The 13,329-nt window shown below is 46.0% G+C and overlaps 1 long non-coding RNA gene across 1 annotated transcript; it reads left to right on the top strand.

The window, feature by feature from the left end:
* Positions 1–2,723: 2,723 nt before the first annotated feature.
* Positions 2,724–12,983, top strand: LOC115894195. Its single transcript, XR_004054210.1, has 4 exons — positions 2,724–2,981; positions 11,147–11,194; positions 12,262–12,378; positions 12,476–12,983. It is a non-coding gene; the product is annotated as an uncharacterized LOC115894195 (long non-coding RNA).
* Positions 12,984–13,329: the final 346 nt, after the last annotated feature.

The raw sequence follows: 13,329 nt of genomic DNA, 5'->3' as shown, positions 1-13,329 counted from the left end.
ACTGATGTTCCTGCAAGCCCTGGCCTGGGAGGTGCTGAAGTCTGCTGATGCTCTCAGAAATCAGTGGGCTTGGAAGAGGCAGGACACAGGGTATGCCAGTGCCCACGGAGCCTGGGAAGGGAGTCAGGAAAGACCCGGCAGTTGCACACGGCACCCGGAGAAGTGGCACCAAGGCCCGATGGATTCACCCGATCCATTTCTGTGGAGTGGTGCAGTCTCTGCCAAGAAAAACTTTAGGACTTGACAAGATTTGGCAAGTCCCTGAAACATGGATTTGTGCAGTGTAAAGTTACATGGGCCTTTTGGGAGATGGGGCATATCCAAGAGACAGTGGAAAAGTGTGCTTGGGATGTCAAAACCCACTCTTCCTGCAGAAAAGTGCCAAGGAAAGGGAAGGCTAAAAGAGGGCAGAGAATGAAGACACACCGTCCCCATCCCCCTAAACTGGCCACACATTTTTCTGAGTCAGACACATCATAAAATGCTATAGGACTGAATGAATGCTATGAATGTGTATATGTTATTAAAAATAACCAGGGTTCCTCACTGCAACCACAGTGAAAAATACCAACCAGGATGCTTACTGAATGGAAAAGTTCTTGCAGATAAACTGTCCCAGTAAAGGACTCCAGCCTTGATTGCTCACCCTGAGTTTTCCTTACGTCCTTATGCAGAAAAGAATCACAACCAGCCATCCCCCTGGCTGCCCACAAATCTGATCCTCATCTCTTGAATATGGACTTTATATATATATTTATTTATTTGATAGAGTCTTGCCCAGGCTAGGGTACAGTGGCATGATATCAGCTTACTGCAACCTCCACCTCCTGGACTCAAGCGATCCTCCCACCTCGGCCTCCCAGTGTGTTGGGATTATAGGCGTGAGCCACCACACCTGGCCGCTTATTGATGTTGAAATCTGACTTGATGATTTCCCAAACTTATACAAGGATAGACCAGATCAGCCACTCTTTTTCTGGTAGATAAGTCAAGTGGGGGCCGAGCAAGACCTTCTAGATGTTGCTAGGGGGGTGAGGTTTCCACGCACCTGGTCCAGGATCCCCTGCATGGGGAGGAAGGAGGAACCGCTAGGGCAAACTGAGCTCTCCATATGACCTAGAGTCTGGACCTGCAACAGAAGAGGTCAACATTTGGGGCCAACATAAAAATCACGAAACTTCAGGGAATGCCTGTGATGCATTGTGGAGACATAAGCTTCAGGTTTCTTCCTTGATATACCCACAGCAGCATGGCAGAGAAGCTAAGAGTCCACTAGACTCAGGATCATATCCTGGACCTTGATCTTACTAGCTATTTGACTTGGGACATTACATTGCCTCACCGTGGCTTGATTTCATCAGCTGTAGAGTGGGGGTGATATTTACCTCATTGACTTATGAGCATTGATTGAAATAAAATGTGTAATGCAACTAGTACAGTACCTGGCACATAGGAGGTATGTGATAAATAGTATTTGCTGTTATTTTTAACTGCAATTTAATAAAACAATTTCCTTTTGCTCTCAATTAGCAAGGCTTCAACTCCCCGTTGCCCAGCCTCCAGGAAGAGGAGGCCCTCCTATGCCTCCTGACATCCCATTGCCTACTTCTCAAACTTGTCTGCTGAAGTTCTCTCATGGAGACGACAGCAAGCAGGTGCCCAGTTGAGTATGGCTCAAAGTGGCCCTCCAGTCTCATGAAATTGTTTTGAAGTCTCAGCTTTAATTTAAATATGCTTGTTAACTTTGCATTTCACTCCATAAAATCTTTTGATATATTAAATCTTATCAGTTTGTTCTCCCAGAATTTTTGAGTGACTTCAAGGTTCTGTGAAGACAAATGTTCCCCTTAAACACATATCCCTGTTGGAGAATCTCACACTAACATCACCTCTGCCTGCGGCAGGTCAGTAGGTTTGAGGAGAGAGGCTTCAAGTTAGACCATCAAGGATGACTTCATGGAAATGGTGAGGCCTGGGCTGGCCTAGTAGGATATGGACTCATGGGAAGAAGGAATAAATGTCTTGAGCAGAGGTCTGGAGGTGGAGAACACAAATGAAACTCCCAAAGAACCATGAAGAAACTCGGTTCTGGAAACCAAGAACTAAGATTCCTTGTCAGCTGAAAGTCACTAATCTTTGTGTCTCACTCCAGTAAAACCCAATCCCACAGGAGTCAGAGTTGCATTCCAAGGCCATCAGTCACCTTCAGCAGCCACGCAGTCCCGTCTGTCTTCTCACTCACTCTGTACATGTTTTTCACCTGGACAGGAGCCCCTGTACAAGCGTGGCTGGCGCCAGGCATTGCTCTCCAGCCTCCCTCAGGACTCACGGTCATTAAGACATTTCTCATAATGAGTACATAAGCCCCAACTCACCCAGCCCTCCCTGCCCATCTCAGCAGCCAGCCTTCAAGTTTCACCCTCCACCATCCCAGGCCAGGCACCCACTCACTGTGGGGATTGTCCTTGCTTTCCTCCCTCTCCCCTTCCTTCCTCTGTGAAGCTTCCTTCCTGGAAGTTTTAAGGAGAGGTCAGAGCCACAGGGAGGCTGAATTCTGATGCTCCATAAATTGAGACTGAATTCTCCTACATAAGACTGCCTCAGCACGCTCAGCTAACTTGCTTCTCTTCACCAGACCACTTCCGTTTTGCTCTTCCCATTTTAGCTGTCTTCCTCCAGGATCCTGTGGAGTCATCCAGGAAGCACAGTGAGGGGCAGTCAGATGGAGGACCTAACAGTGCCTTCTGCCCCTGGCACATTCGCCACAGAAGAAGACTGCTCTGGGACTCACCAGTATGGGATGGTGCTGTGGCAGCAGTCTCCTTGGAGCTCACTGGATCCTTAGAATTATTTTGTGATGCTTGTTCTGCATCTTGAAATGACGACCTGTGCCTCTGGGACTCAGCTGCAAGGAAGACAAGTGGAAGGCAAGTGGACATGTTTTTCTGTGTATCCCAAAACAGGTAGCAGTGTCTTTGCAGGTGAGAGCCTTCTTTCCACTTGTTCCCTACAGTGCTGAGCATATTACAGGTCTTAATAATACTTGATGAAAGATGTAGTGGTTTCCAGCCAACATGTGTAGATATCTATCCCTCTTCCCCACATACACCGACATGGAGTATCGATTCTTTAATTTGGAAAGACAGAAGTTGCAATAGGGCAACATATAATGGTATTACAGGCTAGGCAATCAGATGAAACGTGGAGAACAAACTTAGGTGGTCTAAATATTACAGCCTAACTCTCCATCTGTATAATGGAGATAAAACTCCCTAAATAATAGGCATGCAGTGAAACAATTTAGCAAAGGTGAACATTTGGCAAAGGGTGCATCAAAGATTCCTCGTAGTAGTCATTTGCTTCTTTCTCACTTTGGTTGGTCATCAAATTTGAGTTGGTAAAAGTAAAATGGCTCCGTTGGAAGCTAGGAGAGAAAGATATATCCACTTAAGACAGTAGGAAGTCAATTCATGAAATTAACTCTTCCTCGATGTGGCCCTGAGGGAAAAATATGAAGAGCTCACAGGAGTATTTGGCTACACCATGATAGCTGTTTCTCTGAATGTTCAGTCCATGCTCTGCCTTCTGGGGTTGTGGAGATGGCTCCTCATAGTGCCATCCCCAAGCCACACCTGAGTATCTCAGCAGTCATGAGTTCTAGGCTGGACAGACCCCGGGGCTGCTGATGCCAGGAAGGCCTTTCTTGGGCTCGGGCCTTCTTTGCCCCACCCTGGCTTGCTAACAGCCAGCACCCAAGCCTTAAGTTAATAGGAGACAAAGAGTGGCTTCAAAAGTCTCCTTAGGGCTTTGGGGAGGAATTTGGAGATGCCCGAAGGGGGTACAGGAAGAACAGATCCCATGCATCACTGCCTCTTGTCAGTAAGGTGGGTCATGGTGTATGGTACCCATGGTACAGTCCTTTCTCCACTCTGGCAGAGGCTAAGATGCTGCCTCTTGATCAGAGAATAAGCACTTAAGGCAATCGTAACCAATGCCAGCATTCTCTATCCGCATGGACTGTGCAGACCTGACCATGGCTGAGAGCGTTTAATTTTCCAAACTAAACTGGGTAGAATTTGTTTAATATCTGTTTAGCTTCAACCATCCCATTGAACATCAAGAACAAGTCAAAAGACCAGTGAGGTTTTGACTAAACTGGATTTGTTTTTGTTTTGTTTTACTGCTGTAAGGAGAGGGCAAACACTACAGAATTCTATAGAATGAAACCACTTTCTTAGTGAAATTGCCTTAATTTAGGCAGCAATTTCTTTCAGAAAGTTATTAAATCAGCAGAATGTGTCCCAGAGGCAGGCAGATAGGAGGAATAGGTAAAAAGTTTAAGTCATCTGCTTGGATCACACAGCACAGGAAAGCCAAAGGAAAGAAGAAAAACAACTTCTTCTACAATAGGAATTTGTTCTCATTCCTGGTTCACAATTCTTTCTGGGAAAGATGTGTGTGTGTGTGTGTATATGTGTGTGTATGTGTGTGTGTATATATATATATGTGTCTGTATATATATTTTTGAGACAGAGTCTCACTCTGTTGCCCAGGCTGGAGTGCAGTGGCACAATCTTGGTTCACGGCAAGCTCCGCCTCCCAGGTTCACACCATTCTCCTGCCTCAGCCTCCCGAGTAGCTGGGACTACAGGCACCCGCCACCATACCTGGCTAATTTTTTGTACTTTTAGTAGAGACAGGGTTTCACCGTGTTAGCCAGGATGGTCTCGATCTCTTGACCTCGTGATCCACCCGCCTTGGCCTCCCAAAGTGCTGGGATTACAGGTGTGAGCCACTGCTCCCAGCTGGTATATATTTTTATGTAAAACTTTTTCAAATTTGGTCTCCAAATTTAACCCAAGACAAGGCTGTACCGGTCTTGGAGGTGAAGGTCACACTTATCAACAAAAGGCTTCCTACTGTAAAATTCTCTCTGATCATCCTCTAAGGTCCTGTGTCTTTGGCTGTCCACTGTGGCTGCAGTGCTGTCCATAGCTGGAGCATTCCCGCCACTAGCTTCTTTGCTTCTGTTTCTGCTTCCAGACTGCCCAGAAAGGTTGGAGCAAATGTCACGACTGTGCAGACCAGGCTGTTGCAGAGCCGGCTTCCATCTTCCGCTTCTCAATGCCCTATTATTCATTCCTGCCTGACTTTCTATTCCGTGTCCTCCCTGCCTCAAATTTCCAAGCCACTTCTCTCTTCCCATCACCTTTGTCCCCACCCCTCACTCAGCACAGGATCTCATTGTTTCCTTCCCCAGGAGGCTGCCTGCACCCTCACACCCCTTGTGTTTACCTTCACTGTTTTCTGGTCTATCGTACCTTCTTCCTGCTGCTTTGCAAGCCCACCTGCTCCACCCCTTCCTGCCCCTCCCGTGATCCTGCTCCATCAGAGTCCCCTCTTGGGTGCCTTTCAATCTCTCCTTCCTTATGATTCCTCTTTAAATATTGCTCAAGGGCCCATCACCCAAAGAAAACTTTCCATGCAGTCATCACAGTGAAAATTCTTTAAAGCCAGGTGCAAAATCTTTCTGCCTCTACTTCCCACACCCTGCTCAGCTTCTCCTTTATTGCCCAACCCAACTGCCTCACAATCTCCCCTTCTTGGGTCTCCTTGAAGCATCAGAAATACCTTCCAGCCTTTCTTCTTGGAACTTCCCTCCCTTTTCCTCATGGCCCGTCTCCTACTAACCCTGCCATTCTGTGTTGTCTGTTGCACTGGCTCCCCTAGATGTGGGCATTCCTCAGAGTTCTGCTTTCCTTCTGTTTTGTTCCATTTATCTGTTTACTATTCCCTGGATAGTCCTTCTGACAGTCACCACCACCAACTCCAACTCCATGTGTCCAGTTGGAACTAGTGTTTTCTTTTCCCTTTCCCCAAATCCACTTCTCTCTCAGAGTTCCCAGTCTCTGTCCTGCCCATGGTCACCTTCTCAGGCACCCTGAAGAGAGCAGACTACTTGATGGCACTTCCCTTCCTCCCACCACACCTGACTGGCTGCCCCTGACCTCTACAGTTTCCCCAGCACCCATCCCCTCCCTCCAGGAACACTGCCTTTGCCTTGCCAGTCCTCCTCTCTGACCTGGGTTACTGAAATAGCCTCTGGTCCACCTGCCTCTAATATCATCCCTTCTTAGCTTGTCCTTTTTATGGCTTACAGGTTCAATTACGAATATATAGGTTGGGTTGTATCACCACTCACTCCATCCACAAGTCTCCAACATTTTAAGGGTTATCTCCGGTTTGCAAAACAAACCATCTAAAAACTCCTAATTCCACTTTTCACCCCCACCAACACACTCACACACACACACACACCCCACACACACCCCGCAGGTGCTTAACTTTCTCCTCCATTAATTTGGGACCACTCATCATTCCCCAGATACAATTTTTTACTTTTATTCCTTCGTGTTTTGCTGGTTGCTTGCCTTGGAACATTATCCTCCCCTTTTGAAATCCTATTTGGCTTGTAAGGCTCACCGCTTTCATGAAGCTTTCTCCTGTTCCTCCTGGCACAGCACACTTCTTCCTCCTCTGAAGTCAGGTAGCATTTTGCCTGTCTCTCCATCACAGGACTTATTTCATCCTTGTCTTTTTTATGCCTGTATCCTGAAACAGCCTGGCAATATGGCTCTTATTATTATTTGATAGTGGCAACTTATTATTTGCTGAATGAATGAATGGATGAATGTGAGAAGTGAAATTATTATTTGCTGAAGGAATGAATGAAGTACTGCACTGTTTTATGGGTGTAGTAACTATGATAACTTTCATGGTATGCTGAGTGGTAGATCACAGCACTTTCACATATTAATAGCTCAGTTTTATCAGGAGCACAGCCAAGACCCTGCCAAGGCCCACAGAGCAGCCCTCCCAGCTTTCCTTCCCCACTGCTGTCCATTCTTCTTCCTGGGGCATGGACCTCTCTGCCCCTTTACTCTGGATAAGATTAAGTCTTGACTTTCATTAATCTTCAGTCGTTTAAAAGAGGAACTTTGCCCCCTTCACAGGGCTGCTGTGAAGTTGTCTGTTAGCCCTAACACTTGTTCCCCCACTTCTTTGCCCTCTACCCTGGCCAAGATTTCCCCTCCTACCGTTCAGATATTAGCTGAAATGGTTTGGATCTGTGTCCCCACCAAATCTCATGTCAAATTGTAATCCTCAGTGTTGGAGCTGGGGCCTGGTGGGAGGTGATTGGATCATGGGGGCGGCTTCCTCATGAGGGTTTAGCACCATCCTCTTGGTGCTGTTCTCATGATAGTGAGTGAGTTCTCACAAGATTTGGCTGTTTAAAAGTGTGCAGCACCTCCCCGCTCACTCTGTCTTGTTCCTGCTCCCACCATGTGGAAGCCTCACTCCCCCTTCACCTTTTGACATGATTGGAAACTTCCTGAGGTCTCCCCAGAGGCAGAAGCTGCTCTGCTTTCCGTACAGCCTGCAGAACCATGAGTCAATGAAACCTCTTTTCTTTATAAATTACCCAGTCTCAGGTATTTCTTTATAGCAGTGCAAGAACAGACTAACACACCAGCTAATCCAAGTTCTTTTCCTTTCTCCCTCTCATGATGGGATTTCCTTGCCCATCATGTACACCTAAGTGGAGATCTCAGTCCCTCCCTATGTCTGCTTCCCAAGGACTTCTGCATCCAAGCTTCTTTTTGAATGATAAAATGAAAGGCATCGTCTCCTAGGAAAGGCAATTCAGGACTTAGGAAATGGGCAGGGGAGTTCTGAGGAAGTGAGATCCTTCCTCCTGCTCCTTGAATGCCATAAGCAACTATCTCTCTCCTTTATCTTGCCCTGCAATAAATTCAGGGAGGCCAGGACCACACAGAAGCCCTTCCCCTAAATACCGTCCTAAAAGCAGCAAGAGGGAGACATGCAGAGGGGAGGACAGCCTGTGATTCTGGCCCGTCCCACGGGTGAGTCAGCACTCATGTGGTCAGCCCTCTGGCTCTTCTCCCCCAGCCTAGGGAGAAAATGCTGAGTTGCACACCTTGTGGGCAGCCATGGAACCAGAGGCTCCCCTGCTGCTCTCCATCTCCCCCTGCCCCAGTCAGCTCCGGTCCTCGTACCCACTTCTTGGCCTTTGATGAGAGGGCCTCGCAGGCTCCAGACAGCCGCCACCCTGGGAAGCCATCCCTCTAGCGGTCAGACAAAACGCAGGCTTCCAGGTAAGGGGCAGAGAAAGAGCCAAGAGTCTTGTGTCTCCCGTCTGTACCTGTGCAAGCCTGAGCAGGAGACACAGGGCCCCCTTCCTGGGCTGCGGGCAGAAGTGGAGCCAGCCAAGACCACAACCCGCCCATCCAGGTTTCCATTCATGAACCTTCTACAGGCTCAAGGCTGGAAGTTCGCCTTCTTTGCTGTGGCTTGAAGTGGTTTACGCAGACCGAGTCCAGATATGTAATAGCTGTTCGCTATTTTCTATGAGAAGATTTATTCAAAAATAAATTTAGCTAAGGGGGGAGGAAAGTTAAAAAAAAAAAAAAAAAGGAAAACAGAAGGACAGATTTTCTTATTGACTTGCTGCCAGGGATTGAAACATGGAGGCTGGCCTTCCTTTTGGAGAAGAGAGACAGCTGCAACATTTCACGGTGTAAAGTCAGCGAATTTCCACAGGCCCGCCAGCCAGGGACCACAAAATGGTTTCAAACAACGGCTCGCTTCATGCTATTTGTGTGTGTGCGCGCGCATGTGTGCGTGAGTGTGTGTGTTTAGAAAAAGGCAAGGGTGGGGGGTGGGCAAAGGGAAAGCTGAAAAGTGTCCTCGCCCGGCCGGAGTGGGCAGGGGCGGAGTGAGCAGATTAATGAAAATGTTTCGCTGGCATGAGGGGTTTGATTGCCCCACTGCAAAATTGCTTGCAGATTCGAAAACAGCATGTTTCATTTCAAACTCATTCTCTTGCCATACATTAGCACTTGTCAATGTAACCATTAAGCACAGGCAGTGCAGAAATTTAATTACGAAACCATTTATTTTATTGAAAGAAAAATAAACCCAAGCTACCTCAAATGCATTAGGTAGGTTCAAAACATGTTCAGCTGATAACACCCAAGGGTAGGGAGGCTGCTGCAGGAATAAATGCGTCTTTCATGTGCGGTGGGGACTCGATATTAGAAACAGCTGCCTCTAGGTCCTCTTTATTTAAGTTCAATTAGGAATTACAAAACAACCGAATTAATGAAGGGACTTTTTATATCTGCAGTCACTCATCTGTGGCATTCATTCTTCTCTTCCCAATTCACCTCCCCTTTTAAGTATTTGGATTAAAAATGCTAATTAGTCAAAGTGAACTTTTTATGGAATAGATCCCCCTCTCCACCCACTCTCCATCCCATCTCAGGCTTGTCTTTTGTTCTCCTAATGGGAGATTATGCAAGGCCTATCGTATTAAAGGAAATCACAAAAATGTGCTAAACACATCAAAAAGTCTCCAGTCTGTATCTTATTTATGCCTTCTTCCCTCTCTCCCATGTATGTCTTCCACACAGTTGGAAAGCCGGCAGCGTAAGGCTCTCTGGTGAAATACTAGATTTGGGTCGAGCGGCGGGCTGATGTCATGCTGGAGACCGCCTCTCCTGAGCACTAATGGGCTGCCAGTAACAAGTCTGTTTTACTGTTCTTCTGGAAAGGAAAAAAAAAAGAGTTATAACCTTCGTGGTTTGGACTGATTTGTCAATTTAAAGTGCTTTTTTTTTTTCTGTCTGAGATATCTACCCACAATTTCTTACAGACATCTCCTCATGCAGTCCACTCAGAGGAAGAATCTGGAAAGGGAAGATTGGTTGTTTTTTCTAACTTTCCTATCAAGTATACAAACCTCTAAAATTTCAGAGAGGCATCTGTATTAGTTCGTTCTCATGCTGCTGATAAAGTCTATCCGAGACTGGGCAATTTAAGAGGTTTAATAAACTTACAGTTCCATGTGGCTGGGGTGGGTCTCACAATCATGGCAGAAGGTGAAAGTCATGCCTCACATGGTGGCAGACAAGAGAAGAGAGCTTGTGTAGGGAAACTTCCTTTTTAAAACCATCAGATCTTGTGAGACTTACTATCACAAGAACAGCACAGGAAAGACCCGCCCCCATGATTCGTTTATCTCCCATCAGGTCCCTCCCACAACACATGGGAATTATGGGAGCGACAAGATGGGATTTGGGAGGGGACACAGAGCCAAACCATATCAGCATCATTGGATCATTTGCATGGTGGGAGGTGGGGAGTGGGAGGCAGATAGGCACAGAGGGGGCTCTTTTCCTGCAAGTTCATTTTTAGGTCTTGTAACTACACTGATGTGCAGTAGCAGACCTTTGTGACATTGACTCAGTGATTGTTCTGCCTCTGTCACTACTGTCCAGTGTGAGACCTAAGGAGGGCTTCCTGGCCTGTTTCAGAAGGGCTTCCAGAGCTCTGTTGCCCCTTGCAAGACCACTGCCAATGCTTTCTGGGGCTACCCATATTGTCGTCTAAACTGCTCTGAGACCCACCAGGCACAAAGCCAGGCAGCTTGGAAATTCGCTGGATAGACATGGCTGCCTCTGACCCCAGCTGCCTTGATCTGCCCTTAACACGTACTCTACATGCCAAAGACCCAGGGAACCCGAGGCAGGGAGAATACATTCAGAAAGAGAAATTCACCATTCCAGGGAGTAACCCTTTACCAATAGATTGTAGATAAGCACTTGCCTGGAGAAGAGAAAGGAGGGCAGAAGGAAGCGGGAGGAAGGAGTTAGTCATATTTTAATATTCTAAGACTTGGCATCTAACATGAGCCCTGCAAACCAAGGAGGCAGCAGGGTAGAGTGGGCCTCTGTGGTGTTACCACAAGTGCACCCAGCAGAGAAAATAGCAATATACTGCAAACATTCCCTGAGGGGTTCAAGAAGGTGACACCCTACTCTGACCCAGCCATGGAGAGATGCTTTTCTAAAACCATGTGTAAGAAAGAGCAAAGGGTTGGGCGGGGATGGGGGGCAGTAGGGCGGGGGTATGTGGGAAGAGAGGGCTGGATTGTTTAATGCACCGTTATTGAAGGAATTTCCACTCGGGTACGTATGTGCTGTAGACTTTCTGAACATCACATCTCACTCAATAAAAGTGCACGCCAACACCACGTGCTCTGTTTATGTCTCTCCCTATCCAGTGCACTGGATGGATGGATGAAGGCACTCTCCCAGGCTTCCAACTCTCGGTAAGTGTGCATTTTCTAATTACATTTCTCAGCCTGGGTTTCAGACAGGAGAGCTCAAAAAATGTATTCCAGTTTTACAAATAGCAACGGTTTTTTAAAGAAAGCAACTCAATGATTCAAGAATGAGGTCTTTTCTCTTATTCTTGTCTTTAAGAGTAAGAAGGAAACTCCCAAGAAACAGAATTGGTTTCCTCTCCCAGGAGTTGGGTTGTAGATGGAGCATGCAAGTTCTTCAAAATGATCCCGTGGCTTAGAAGCAAGAAGAGGGGAAGGTAGAATGAACTTGCATCCAAGGGGCCTTCTAGAGAGTGTGGAATCCTGAATTGTGCATAACAGAGTGTGCCTGGGAAACAGGAGACCTGGATGTCCACCCAAAGCATCATTTTAACAGGCAAAGCTACTCCTTCTCCCTAAGGAGCTACAAAACCCATAGCAAGATCATGTGGCAACTAGGTCCACCTGCTTCAAATAGGGTTTTCTCTCCCGCTTTGATCCTTTACCCCCACTCATTTCCCTTCTCTGTGACACACAGAGTAGATAACACCACCTTAGCATTGAGGTTTAACCATTTATTCACATATATTTGTTGAGTACTATATTCTGGGCATTATACTAGGCATTGGGGATTTAATGAAGAACAAGACAGACAAAGTTCTTGCCATTGTCATTTAAATCCCAGTAAGGGAGGTAGACATGAATCAGGTAAACAAATAAATGAAACGGCCACAAATTGTTAATGCTTTGAATGGAATAAATTGAGCATTAGAATGGGCTTTAATGGGAAGGTTTGTCTGAGGAGAAGAGTTATGCTAGATCTAAAGGCAGAGAAGGAGCCAGCCCCATGCAGAGCTGGGAGGAAAGTGGCAACAGTGACAGATGCCACAGGCAACACAAAGCTCTAATACCCATGAGAGTATGGCCTGACTGGGATCAGCCAGAAGGCTGTTGTGACTAAGTGTGATGAGTGAGGTTGGGCAATGGCACGGACACAGAACATCCTACATGTAGTGGGAAGCCACTGAATGGATTTTAACAATACATGAGCATATTCTGATTTATGTCTTAAGAAGGTGATTTTCTGCAAATATGGAAATGAACTGGAGGTGGGCAAAGGTAATAACAGGGAGGCCCTTCAGAGGGTATTGCAGCCAAAGTGAGAGATGGTGGCCAGAATTGGAATGGTGGTGAGTGTTCTGCTTCTTTTTGTTTCATGTAGATTGATTTTTTTTTAGGCAGTTTGAGAGTTCTTTGAGAACAAAGAGCTTATTTTATTTTTCACAGGAGAAAGAAGGAGCAACACTCCTCACCATCAGAACCTTCATATGATGCAACAAGAACATACTTCTCTGCTTAGTCTTCAGTGCGGGGCAGCCTGACACAGGCTATTCTTCTGGCCACCTACGCTATCACTGCCCCTTTGGGGGACGTGAGCATCATGTCCCCCAAATACTTCCTTTTTCTCCCTCTTCCCAAACCATGACAGGCCTTTCCCAGAGCCCTTCTACCTAGAGTGTTCTTCTTTCTTTATGGCAAAGCCTGGTTTTTCTTGCTATCTAAATTGTCTAATAAAATACCAACTCTCTGAAGGCTTTCCCTGACTCCCTGGTGTAGTGGCAACAAAGTGCACCTCTGTGCTCCCATGGTGCTTTGTTCATGTCTAGAGTTTTGCACCTGCTCACACCATGTTGTACACTCTGCTTGAGTGTCTATCTCCTAACCAGATCCCTAGCCCCTGGTTACAAACTCATTGCCAAATCTCAGCCTTTTCTTTAAAGAGGAGTCAAGATGACGATAGATTTTGAATGTTCTTTGAAATCATGTTATTACATGGTTAATATTAATAAATCTTATTATTATAAACTTCTATTGTACTTTATATTTCCATTAAACTTTTCAATAGTTTTCAAAGTTTAACTTCTATTAAACTCTTAAAACTTTTAACTTCTATTAAACTCTTAAATCTTAGCATAATAAACTTCTATTCTACTTTAACACCTAAGCTGTGGCCTCAAATTTAAACAGAAAACAGGCCTGGTAGAATGTAAGTCCACTCTCCTAATGAATGGCTGAGTGTGTGAATTGGAAGATTGATCAATAGAAATTATCTAAAGACAAGAGGAAAAAAAAGTTGAAAA

The sequence above is a fragment of the Rhinopithecus roxellana genome, chromosome 17 (assembly GCF_007565055.1).
Source record: "Rhinopithecus roxellana isolate Shanxi Qingling chromosome 17, ASM756505v1, whole genome shotgun sequence".
In the NCBI taxonomy this organism is placed as follows: Eukaryota; Metazoa; Chordata; class Mammalia; order Primates; family Cercopithecidae; genus Rhinopithecus; species Rhinopithecus roxellana.
This window is presented reverse-complemented; position numbering and strand designations above follow the sequence as displayed.